The sequence below is a fragment of the Ascaphus truei genome, chromosome 2 (assembly GCF_040206685.1).
Source record: "Ascaphus truei isolate aAscTru1 chromosome 2, aAscTru1.hap1, whole genome shotgun sequence".
Taxonomy (NCBI): Eukaryota; Metazoa; Chordata; class Amphibia; order Anura; family Ascaphidae; genus Ascaphus; species Ascaphus truei.
In genome coordinates, this window is record NC_134484.1 from 255,089,413 (window position 1) to 255,102,710 (window position 13,298).

Here is a 13,298-nt window from a genome sequence, read left to right on the forward strand (position 1 = left end):
TCCATCCACTCTCATTCAAGTCACAGAGATATCTCGAATGAGAGTGGAAGGATGGGCTTCGGCCGTGGCAAGCCCGAGCTTCCCACAAACAGGGGAGGTATGTAACAGGGGACTTATCCCTGTTCACAAATGTGCCTCTAATCCAGCAGTGTGATGCTTAACTGCTGATAGGCAATTAACTAACACCACCTGGCTGATTACAGGTCTTAGAAAAAGCCTGCCTCCGAGACAGGGAAATTCTTCCTGAGCTCACAGGTGAGTTGAGTTGACCTAGGAAGCAGAAAGAGCACAGATATCCTTAGTCTCACACGTGGGGCTGACCGAGGAAACACTGCACATGAACAGATGTCTTGAGCTGCAAGGTGACAACAAGACAAAGGGGGACAAGACTTCTAAACCTGACTGCTGATATAGCCTGAAGAAAAGGCAGCAACCCAGGAAAGGGAAAAGCCTTCCCCACAACAGCTACCAGAGAGACAGATAAGACTTTCTTTTGGAACTGTTATGTATCTGTATATATGTTTATATTTTGGGGCTGGTGAATAGCTTAGCTAACCAACCCAGTCAGAGAGATCTGAGCTACATGTGTAGATAGTCTCCAAAGCGGAGTTAGGTTTTTGTATGGCTTATTTGCATATGTTTTGCTGTGTAAAAGGGACAGGCGCAATAAAGCCTTATTTTAATTTCACCTTAAAACAGTCTCCATTGCGTACCTCTGAACACGTCTCTTACAGGTGAGTACAGTAAAGTAAAGTAATTCCTTGTCACAACAGGGATCAGCAATGCATTGCTGGTTCTTCTGGCAGTGAAGGCGTCATAAGCAAATTTGGGCAGAGACTTCCTTCCTTTTGACTCCGTTTATGTTAATATATATGTACTCTTTTGTCAAACAATATTATTGTCCTCCGTCCCGCATTACTATGCTGTGGGAAATGTTTCCGCCATACAAATAAAAGATAATAATAATAATAATAATAGAAACAAATTATTACCCATCATCTGTCAACACCAAATGTACTTATGTATAAAACAGTAGAAGGACTAGTGTTACCACAGTTGTATAATGTAGTTTGACAATTTTCAAACAATTCTTGCATCTCCTGATTACATTGTTAGGATTAAGGACATGCTGTCCTTGCTCATATTTTAAATACTTTTGTAACACTGGGTGTTTGTTCAGTAGTTTTTAGTAATTTTACCATACGGTCACATGCTGCAATACCCTATTATTTATTAACCATATTTAAGTATTATTAAGGCAAAGGACAAGTTATCGTAGGAGAGCTTTAAAAAATACCGTTTTCTTGCTGTGTTCTTCACCCTGTGTTTATTTTTCTTAATTTATATGCTAGACACAATACTTTCTGCAAGTCAAATATCTTCAATTACTAGATCCTAACAGTACAAGCAGAAGCAGTAAGGAAAGAGGGCCGTGATTTGGCCTTGCTATTCAATATATTATTGATTATTTCATAGGCTAACACTGCTGAATTATACCATTTTTGAAAAGTCTTTTTTTATAGTTAAATGCACTTCACCACACTGTAAAAAATATGATGAGGTATGTCGCTTTGTAGCTACTTAGAATTAACAATGTGAATGCATTACATTGCTATGCAAATTTATAACAGCTGTATCCTTGAGCCGCATGGAAAAGTATTATTCATACCATATTTGTTGGCATGCACAACTAAGGATGGTTTAGTCTGAGGCTATTTAAACCCAGTAATTTAGAAATGTGGCATGTTGTGCCCATCAGCAGTAGGCTGGAACAAAATGACTATTGAGATGTTTTGAAGGAAATCAGGGGGGAAAGTATTAGCTTGTCAATTTGTATCTGTTTCTAAAAATGTAATTACTATTGATACAATTCCCACATTTCTCATACATGGGTCTATCCCACAATGAGGAGAATGAATGTAGTTGAAATTCCACTACAGTAAAAAAGACTTCCTGAGTAGGAAGTCCTGCAAAGGTACAAGTTGAGTACTGCAGCCATCATGGATTTGTATCAAGCAAAAAACAGTGTTCAGGACTAATTTCATTTCCGGTCTTGCTAAGCAGCTGTGTTCATTACATTTTCTAACCTCTGAGTCTTTTAAAGCTACACTAATAACAATTGAAGTGATAAAGGTGCTCAACGCTTGATCCCTTGTATAGTTGTATTGACAAATAAGCAATAACGGACATGAGGGTATGTGAAATTTGTTTTTGAGGTAAAGTCCTTAGAAGAGCCAATGATACCTGAAGGGCAAGAAATGGGTCAGAATGAACAAACCCAAGTCATGCCCTCATTGGGATTGCTCCTGGACTCATAATAAGCACACAATAATGCATAATACTCACAAATCCCCTTTGTCAATTTCCTGTAAAGGCGTGCAGCCTGGTAAGGAGATGCTGGTCTCAGAAGGCAATTTAAACAGGGAAAAAATCAGCGCACCGCCAAAGTGGGTCCCAAGCCAAGATAATAAAAAGTCTTCTTTATTGATCCATCTAAAAGTGGAGGTTTAACACCCTCCTACGCGTTTCGGTAAAAACATACACTTTATCAAGGAGTATATCACACTCCTTGATAAAGTGTATGCTTACACGAAACGCATAGGATGGTGTTAAACCTCCACTTTTAGATGATCAATAAAGAAGACTTTTAATTATCTTGGCTTAGGACCCACTTTGGCGGTGCGCTGGTTTTTTCCCTGTTTTAAAGCTACACTGTCTGTTGTAGGGTGCATATCCCTACCCACCTTTTGTGATTCTAGTGGGGGGTCCTTAGGGATTATAAAATAACTACTTATATTGACATAAAGCAATAGAAATGTATGTACTGTATGCATATATACTGTATATATTTCCTATAGTGTTCCTGTTAACAATATTCTCTTAAAGCTGCAGTACAGTCTTTTTTTTTTTTTTTTTTTTTACTTTAATAGTTTCATGTGTGCAATCTCTAATTAACTAAAGAACTGTATAGCTGCAGGTCAATTCGTTCTCCATGTATTGATAGGCGAAATTTGGTGACATAATTAGAGCTGGCATATGTTTTTCTTCTGCTTCTGTCTCTCAGTGGAAGCTCATGAATATTCATGAGCACTCCTGCACTGACATGTGCTAGAGGGAGGGCAGGGCTGACAAAGGGGTGTGCCAGAGCTTGTGACAGGACATGAAGGTGCAGTGCCTTAGCAAATGCTTGTTAAAATAGAATACAAGAAAATTGGTCTTTCAAAGTATTTTTTTTTAAAACAGAAAATGCTAAAAGTATTTTTTCTTACTACAGAACTGATTTATTTAAAAAAACACACATGCAGGATATTGACTGAACTGCAGCTTTAAGACTATTCTATATTTGGAAATCAAGACTTGGATATTAAGACAATTTCACTGTGCTTTCATCTTCTATATGTTTAGAAATGTGAAGAGCTACTGTATGCCTATTTTTGAATATACACTATTATTCACTTCTGTGCATTTAAAAAAAATGCATCTCTTATTGCCATTTTTAATTAGTTTTAATATACTGAGCATCCGTTGATTTATATAGCAGGTTTAATCCATCTCCCAACCAGTGCAAGATCTTTGCATCACTTTCTTGTTTGTGATCATTTTGGTGCCAATATTTCAAGCAGTTTGAGCTGTAAACTAGGGATGTAAAAAGTCCTAAAAATTCCGGCTAACTGGTACTGTAAACCCGGGGAAATTTTTTTTCCCGGCCAGGTAACTGGGTACCCGCCTGGGTAGTTTTGACTTACCTGCAGCCTGCGACGGAGGGTGAGGAGGACCAAGGCGACACCCTAGTGGCAGTGGGAGCAGTGGAAGACATCCTTCAGCCATTGGCAGTGGCATCATTGGATGACATTCTTCAGCTGGTGGCAACAGAGGATGACAGCCTTCACAGCTGGTGTCGGTGGGAGCAGACGAACATGTGACCAGCTGCCGGCTGCGGGTAAGTCTATTCTGCTGCTCTGCTACTGCTATTCACCAAGTGGAGGACCAAAGGAGCAGAGCAGAATGGAAATCACCCGGCACTGGGTCACAGTGCCCTGGACCGGTTACGGGTAATTTCCGAGTACTTTAAATATGGCTGGGTAGGCTGGGTACCGGGTAATTTCCGGGTACCTGGTAAATCGCTACTGTAAACTGTAAAAATAGTCAATGTTACCTTAGTAATATCAAGATAAATTGTAGCTGCTGAATTCAACTGGCTGAAGGATTGATTGGAACTGAAAGGCGGCTCTTTAGTTAGAAAAAAAAAAGAAAGTTTTAGTTAGGCATACAATGAGGATTTTGACAGATTTATAACAGGAGCACCAAACGATTGCCAGTTTAGGTATGAATCATGTCACATGCTTTACATATAAAAAAAAAAGAAAGAAAAAAAAGTAATGTAGTATTGCTGCTTTAATTCACATACTGTAGGTGTTATTTGGATTGTAAAACATGTATTATTCTGGACCCAGGCTCACTTGTAGCAAGTGATTAAGTCCATGTACTGTAGCTTAACTCATCCCCTTTTTAAAGCACACAAAGTCCTTCTATTTTCTTCAACTTTATTGAGGGGAGTTAACAGAAATATAAAGGTTCTTATATGTGGATTGTGCTAGCAGATCTTTCTTGTCAGGAGCCTCAATGCTACATCCAAATTATAAAGTACATAGTTAAATACTTCTCTGTTTATCTTATCATAAGTATCGGTCATTTAGTTAAACTCTTTGGCCAGAGCATTATAAGCAATTGTAAGGCATGACCCCTTTGCAGGTCCTAACTGCAAACTAACACTAACTATGAACATTCTCATTTACCTCTGTAATCGAGGGAGAAATGTTTTAAACCACCTTTTTCACAGGTGCATGAAAAAATCTATTACTTAAAAGTGGGAAGGACAGGAAGTGGGAAGAGGGGTGGATAGGAAGAGGGTGAGAAATGAATAAGAACTGGGAAGAGGGATGGATAAGAGGAGGGAGAGGGATGGATTAGAAGAGGAAGAGAGAAAGAAGAGGGGCAGACTGCCTAAAAATTAGAAAATATTGAAGAATCATTGGATAAGAATACTTTTTGGCAAACTTGGAAACATCTTGATACAAAACAGAATTACATCTGGCCATTCAGAATGACAACATCTGGAAAAACTACTTTGAGGACCTTTACCAAGAAATCCCAGAAGAAAACCTGACACAAGAACAAAAATAAGTTCTCACCACACAAACACTGGAGAACATGATAAAAGATAACCAAACCCCCTTGACATACCAATCACAATCCAGGAAATAAAAGAAAAAATAAAATTGATAAAAACCAAGAAAGCCAGTGGACAGAGATGGCATTCTACATGAGATGCCGAAATACAGCAACCCATTTATAGAAAAAGCTCTACTCAAAATGTTCAATCTGGTCCTTACCACTGGCTACTTCCCTGATCTGTGGAACAAAGGACTGATAACCCCTATTCACAAGAAAGGAGACTGGCTGGACCCATCCAATTACAGAGGCATCTGTGTCAGCAGCACCCTGGGGAAAATGTTCAACAGCATCTTGAACAGCAGAATCCTCTCCTTCCTGACAGAGCAGAGAGTACTGAGTAAGAGCCAGACAGGCTTCCTGCCAAAACACCACACCACGGATCAGATCTACACCCTACACAGCCTGATCAATAAGCACGTCCACAACACCAACAAGGGCAACATCTTTGCTTACTTTGTGGACTATAAAACAAATGATGTGTGAAAGTTAATAACAAAAGGAAAGGCTTCTTCCATCAAGGCTGTGGAGTTAGATAGGGCTGTAGTGTTTTAATAATTTTTTTAATACTAGTGTACGTGAGCAGGGGGTCTCCGGAGCAGAACCGCGTTGATTTCAGGTCCAGGGACCCCCTGCTTCCAGAGATACAGGCCCCCTTTATGGGGTCGCGGTATCTCCTATGCATTTAAATGTCTTGTGTCACGTGACCGTGGGATTTAAATGCATAGGAGATACCAGCACCCCATAACAGGCCTGAATCTCAGGAAGCAGGGGGTCCCCAGACGTTAAATCAATGCGGTTCTGCTCCGGAGACTCCCTGCTCACGTACACTAGCATTCAAAAATGTATTACAACACTGCGATCGCTGGCGAGATATGCACAGGGAGAGGCTGCTCTCTCTGTGCAGCTCTCTATGTAGCCTGGACAGATCACCGGGTGAGCCCTGTTGGTGCGCTACGCCGTTACGTCATAGCATGCGACCCCGGAAGTTATGATTTGTATACGAGCATTTTATTACTAGATGTATGGCGAACCACTGAGCTCTCCGTATGTTTCCCCTAGCTATATATCAAGGGGACAAGACTCCACTGGTATCTATTGTATTGTATTGTATGTCTTTATTTATATAGCGCCAAAAGTGTACTCAGCGCTTCACAAAGAATACAGTACAGGGAATTATAATACAAGTGCAGCAAAAATCAGAGAATGGGAAAGGAAATCCCTGCCCCGAAGAGCTTACAATCTAAGAGGTTTGAGGGGAAACTTACAGAGACAGCAGGTGAGGGAATAAGTTCTGTAGATGGGTATGCTTGGCCACAATGTGTGGTATAAGTGACTGTGGGACAGTAGCCATGAGTGCAGGATTTTGGGATGCTTGATTTGTGGGGCAAGTTTTAAGGTTAGTCAGTGTTAACCATTTCATTTAACACCATTTCCAGAGGAAGAGATGGCAGGGAGGGGTGGGTAGGATCAGGTGTGTATGTCTGGGTTCAGGCTTAGGGTAGATCCCCAGCAGCAGGAAGGAGTAGATAGAGGGTGTGAATAGAGGATTTGTGTGGGTGTTTTTTATTTAGGGGTAAAGAAGAAGTTGGGAGAGAGTTGTATAAATAATGGTGCAGTGGGGAGTGGGGAAGTTGGAGAGAACAGACATGTTCACAAAGGAGTGAGGAAACAGTAAACAGAAAATGCAATAGGGAGGGCATAGTGAGATACAGGAGGAGAGACTGGACAGTTATTGGAGGATAGGAAGAGTACAAACAATCACAGCTTTTAGAAAGTAAAGTTCTCACAGTTATAAAGTTGTTGTGTAGAGTTCGGATCCTCATTAATCTTCACCTCCAATTTCAACTCCAAGATTAACTCTGCTACACACTTAAATGTTACACTTTGATGTTACACAGCCATACTCTATGAGTATTAAGTAATAGTTTACTACAGTAAAGTTGAGTCACTTTGTCACACGGAAGCTGGGGAAACTAAAATGTGGATCCATTATGATAGCCACAGTCAATCCAACATTGGGGCACTCGTGAGCTTATGGGATACACATAAGGTGTAATATAGCAGCATAAATCAGCAGCTATGTCAGTCATATGTATCACCCATATAAGGACTACAGAATTTACAATTCTAACTGTGCTTTACAAAGCGCTGGCCTGCTACACGGATATATCTAGCTAGGCTATTTGATGTTAATGGGTCACTAACAGAAGATCTTTGAACTGCTATATTCTACTGTACCATAAATAAAGCAGTAATAACATCCATCTACATGATAGATCTGTCCACTCCGAGTAGAACAACATTTATAAATGCTGTGGGTAAAACAGCAGCATTTCATGTTCTCATGAGAGATTCCACTATTATCCCACAACAGTGAAACCCAAGTTTAACATTAATATACACCTATATATCTAGGGCGACATTTCCAAGTCACTCCATTGTGATACTCTAGGTAACTAGAGCACAAGTAATAACAACCTGTTCCACCAGGGGTCACTAATAGGTAACGTACTGGGCATTGCATTTAACAAAGCCAAACCTACTAGGTAAAAAGTTTTTAATTACTTACACTATATTCTCCATTTGTGGTGATCATCGTTTAAAGAAAATAAAGAAGTAGCAGTGCCTGGTTGCATCAGGATACAAGATAGACTGCTTACCCATTCTGTGGCGATGCTCACTTTTAGATGATACGGAATCTAACTACTACCTAGTCCTAAAAGGACCAGGGGAGAATATTCTTTTGTTCTATTGTGAACAATAAACTATATATATCATTGTGTTTATACTAGGTATATGTTTCTACTAGGATACTGTTTCTACTAGGATAGTGTTTCTACTAGGGATATGTTTTTTGTTGTTTAGTCCACCATTATTTTAAGATTATTACATTAATAAAGGTTAATTTTAAACTATTTAATCATTACCAATTTTAGAGTGCTAAACAAGGGGCCTTCTTTACCCTACTCCTATGTTCTTTCATAGGGGTTTCCTGTGATCAATCATTAGTCCCAGCACCCCAATCTTTGCAGACAGTAGCGAGAGTGTTCCCCTTTTCCTTTCCTTCATATATTTAGTTCATTTTTAATACTTTGCTGAGAATCCTTTGCAGGCAATGATTGCTTGAAGTCTGGAACGCATGGACATCACCAAACGCTGGGTTTCCTACTTTGTGATGCTTTGCCAGGCCTTTACTGCAGCTGTCTTCAGTTGTTGTTTCCTCGTGGGTCTTTCTGCCTTAAGTTTTGTCTTCAGCAAGTGAAAAGCATGCTCGATCGGGTTGAGATCTGGTGATTGACTCGGCTATTGCAAACTCCTGGGTTGCTTTCGCAATATGTTTTGGGTCATTGTCCATCTGTAAAGTGAAGCGCCTTCCAATCAACTTCGCTGAATTTGGCTGAATCTGAGCAGATAATATATCCATATACACTTCAGAATTCATCCAGCTGCTTCTGTCTTCTCTCACATCATCAATAAACACTAGTAACCCCGTACCATTGGAAGCCATGCATGCCCATGCCATCACACTGCCTCCACCGTGTTTTACAGATGATGTGGTATGCTTCGGATCATGAAGCCTTCCAAGCCTTATCCATACTTTTTTTGTTCCCACGATTCTGGTACAGGTTGATCTTAGTTTCATCTGTCCAAAGAATGCTGTTCCAGAACTGGGCTGGCTGTTGTAGATATTGTTTGGCAAAGTCTAATTTGACCGTTCTATTCTTGAGGCTTATGAATGGTTTGCACCTTGTGGTGAACCCTCTGTATTTGCTCTCGTGAAGTCTTCTCTTTATTGTACACTTGGATAAAGATATGCCTACCTCCTGGAGAGTGTTCTTCACTTGGCTGGATGTTGTGAAGGGGTTTTTCTTTACCATGGAAAGGATCCTACGATCATCCACCACTGTTGTCTTCCATGGACGTCCAGGCCTTTTTGTGTTGCAGAGCTCACCAATGCGTTCTTTTTTTCTCAGAATGTACCAAACTGTTGAATTGGCCACTGCTAATGTTCCTGCTATCTCTCTGATGGATTTTCTTTTTTTTTGCAGCCTCAGGGTGCCCTGTTTTACTTGCATTGAGAGCTCCTTTGACCGCATGTTGTGGGTTCACAGCAACTGCTTCCAAATGCGAATGCCACACCGAGAATCAGCTCCAGACCTATTACCTGCTTAATTGATGATGAAATAACGAAGGAATAGCCCACACCTGTCCATGAAACAGCTTTTGAGTCAATTGTCCAATTACATTTGTCCCTTGAAAAAGAGGGGGCTACATATTAAAGAGATGTAATTCCTAAACCCTTCATCCAATGTGGATGGGAATACCCTCAAATTAAAGCTGATAGACTGCACTTTAAGCCCATATTCATTATATTACTGTAACTTGAATTTATTTTGGTACACAGCCGAAATAACAAAACTTGTATCAGTGTCCAATTATTTGCGGACCTAACTGTGGGGCTTATGCAGAGAGGATAGATATGGAAATTGCGCCATCTTCTGGCCAAAAAACTCGCCACAAAACCTTTTCCTCCCGAGAACATGGCGCGATTTTTGAAATCCGCAAGAACAGTTTTCTGAATTGTAAAAGTCGCCAAACACGTGGCGAGAACCTGAAACTCGCCATGCTAATATAGCGTGGTATTCCAGTAGGACCGAAGCGCTTGAACGCGCCATTCTGCCCTATATTATGGCGTGTTCCAGGTCGCCAGAAAAACTTGGCAATTTTGCTACCATCTGTAAAAAGAAGGTAAAGCTGCTTTCAGCATACGGCCATAATTTACGCCAAATCTGTGGCTATTTTATTGCCGTTTTCCCAGTACATCTCGATCCTCTCTGCATAAGCCCCTGTATGTTTCTAATGTCTTTTTTCAGGTTTTTTGATTGTATTTATTTATTTTTATGTTTTTGCTTGCTCGTTGACTGCTAATGTATTAATCTGTGCCCCTTGGGTACAGATAAATACAGTGTCAAGTAATGCATTTTTTGGCAAATGCTTATTTTGAATTGATTGTCATTTTTTCTATTTCTGTTTATTGTTTGGATTAAATTATTTGGAATTTGGATGGCTTGTTTTTAGTACATTTTAGGATTGGTTAGTATTATAAATTAATTAATTGTTTTGTTGGCTAGTGGTTTAAATTAATTAATTGTTTTGTTGGCTAGTGCTTTTATTTATGTATTGATTGATTGGCTAGTGGTTCTATTTATTGAATTGATTTGTTGGCTAGTGGATTTATTTATTTAATTGATTTGTTGGCTGGTGCTTTTATTTCTTGGATTTGTTGGATAGGTGTTTATTTAATTTTATTTTATATGGGTATGTGTCATGGGAGACCAATGCTTTTAACACCTTAATTACCGGGATCATTGATTGAGCAAAGCAGAGAGATAAAATAAATTGTAATTTATTTCCACGAAATGACATACACACTATGTTACGCAAAATACAGAAGAAAGACACACTTACTTTGGAAACTGGGATACAAAACTAATCTTTCCTAGGTGTAGGGACTTCACATCTAGAAGTTTATGCCCAATAGGCTTGTAACTGCAACGTTTCTTGGCAGGCTGTGCTGAAGCAGAGCCCTGCTTCTTTCTTGCTGGGAACTGGAAACTTAAAATCGCCTAGAACTTGAAAGTCTTGAAATACACACTGAATCACACAAATCTCAGTTGGGTAAGGGTTTTTAAACCCTCTCAAACCCCAGCCACAGAATTCTATCTTCCTATCAGGAGCATAAGAGATTTCCCTAGCAGCCAATCTGAGACAACTAGTTTCATATCCAGGGTTTCTTAGCCCTATGACTGTCCACAGGGGCAGGTGACATATGGCCCTTCTGCCCTCTGTTCCCTGCCTCCCACCTGCAGTGACAGGTCTCCAGCCAGTCTGCGTAGACTTGCTTGAAATGTAAATCTGGTCTCTTGATCTGAGGATGTGGCCTTACTTAGCCATCCTGAACAAATGGCTCTCACACCTCTAGCCTTTCAAGTCTGAGTGAGACAGAGTGACACCAGCTTGGTACAATGCCAAGCATATGTTGCAATACACTTTGGTAATACAATACCCTCTGCAAAACCTGCCCCACACTTTAATAAAAATCGCTCAGCTTTTATCACCTAGCTGGAGTGCCCCCTGAACCCCTATACCAGGCTCAGGGTGACTTCGGCATTAACTGGGCACCAAGCATAATACATTTAAACATACCTGATTAATCAACTATACTTTTACAATTCTTTATTAAAATGTTATAAGTCTTTTGGTGTGAGAGAGAGAGAGAGTGAGAACCTAATCTGGTTTATCCCCACCAGCCATATCCCTTACACTCTGCAAACTTAAACCTTTTATTTTAATAAAACAAACCTTCTCAGTCTTATACCTGACTGGAGTGCCCCCTAACCCCTTATCCCAGGGTTAGGGAAACTTAGGCATGACTTGGGTATCCTCTCTTTATACCAGGGAGCCCTGTGCCTCGTTTTACCTTTTCTTGGTTTATGCTGAAGCCAGACATCCTAGTGGTGAGTCACAAGAACGTTTTCAGGATGGGGTCTGACCAGAGCCTGGGCTTCTATGTATCCAAGAATCTCACTTGATTCCCAGATACATTTCTGGGGTAACTCATAACTTGAGAACTTCGATACATAGCCCCAATCTGTAAAGACTTTCTCCTGCAAACCCACCCTGAAACTTACCTCCTGAAAATCTTTTGGTCCCAGCACCTCTGGAAAAGGTAAAACATAAAAAATGGCAATTGTCGCATATTTTGCACACAGTCAAAGTAATGCATACAAAATTCTTGGGCCCAAGAGCTGACACTCTAGCACCCAAAAACACGGATCAGGGGTAACCAAGTGGGTGTAACCTTTATTATTGAGCCTGGTTAGCCCCTCACGTCAGAGTATGATATACCACTGTGCAACTCAATGCATAGAGGGTGGGTTTAGTGGGGGTGGGTGGTTAGGCTACCTGGGTGGGTACCGGGGGATGGGGGTTAACCCCTTAATTACTATAGCAGTTATTAATTGCTAAGGTGATTAAGGGGTTAGGGGCCACTAGAATGTATTTTTTCATGTTCTCTTGCTGGCAACGGGGGACATGGACCTGGATTATGCTGACGAGGACGCCCTTCATGATGGCAGGGGTAAGTAAAAAGTTTTATTTACTTTATTTATGCTGGCTGGCTAATGTTTGATTTTATAATGGGCAAATAAGCTATATAATAAGCCATATCTGGATAATGGTTATTTTGCCCATTAATGTACTGTATGTGCTGGGGGCTGGGGGGCAGGAGGTTGTTGGGGTTAGAGGAGGTAGGTTTAAGTGTTGTTGTGTTTTTTAATGTTTATTGTGGGTAGCGAGCATGAGTGAAGTTGGTATTTGGCCCTTTGTGGGTTTTTATACCCACCAGGTGGGTAGCGGGAGGGGTTACCCCTTCATTACCTTAGCGGTATTAACAAAGGTAATGAAGGGGTTAACTCCACCCGCAACCCCCGACCAAGGGACAAATACCACCTTCACCCACCCCTGCTACCAACAATAAACATGGCACTGGTAGTTAACCCCTTCATTGCCTTAGAGGTTAGCCGCTAAGGTAATGAAGATGCCTGTAAATGCATTTTCATTGCATGGCATTCATGCCGGGGCCCTCTGGTGCTGATTTTAATGGGTATCTGCTTCAGAGACTCACGGCATCAATCCGGTGCAGGAATAAAGCAATTTTTTTTCCGAAGTCCTCTCTCGCCGCCTTCTCAGTAGGTTCTCACGCGCTCCACGCCAACTTTTCCTAGCGTGAGGATTTTGGGAGAAACTCGCCATTCTAGAGCCGCAATTAGCCTCGATAAACTAATCGAGGCTACTAGAATTGCACGAGCTTCAGAACATGCTTATAAGTGGCTTATCGCCGCTGGCCCGTGATGTGTTTTGGACGGCTGCAAAAATTGGCGATTCATGCCTTTTTTTGCCACTTATCGAGGCTTACTGAATAGCAGTAGGCATTTTGTCTGAAAAGGCCTCGATAAGTGGGTTATCGAGGCTTGTGGCATAGGCCCCCAAGTCTCTACTAT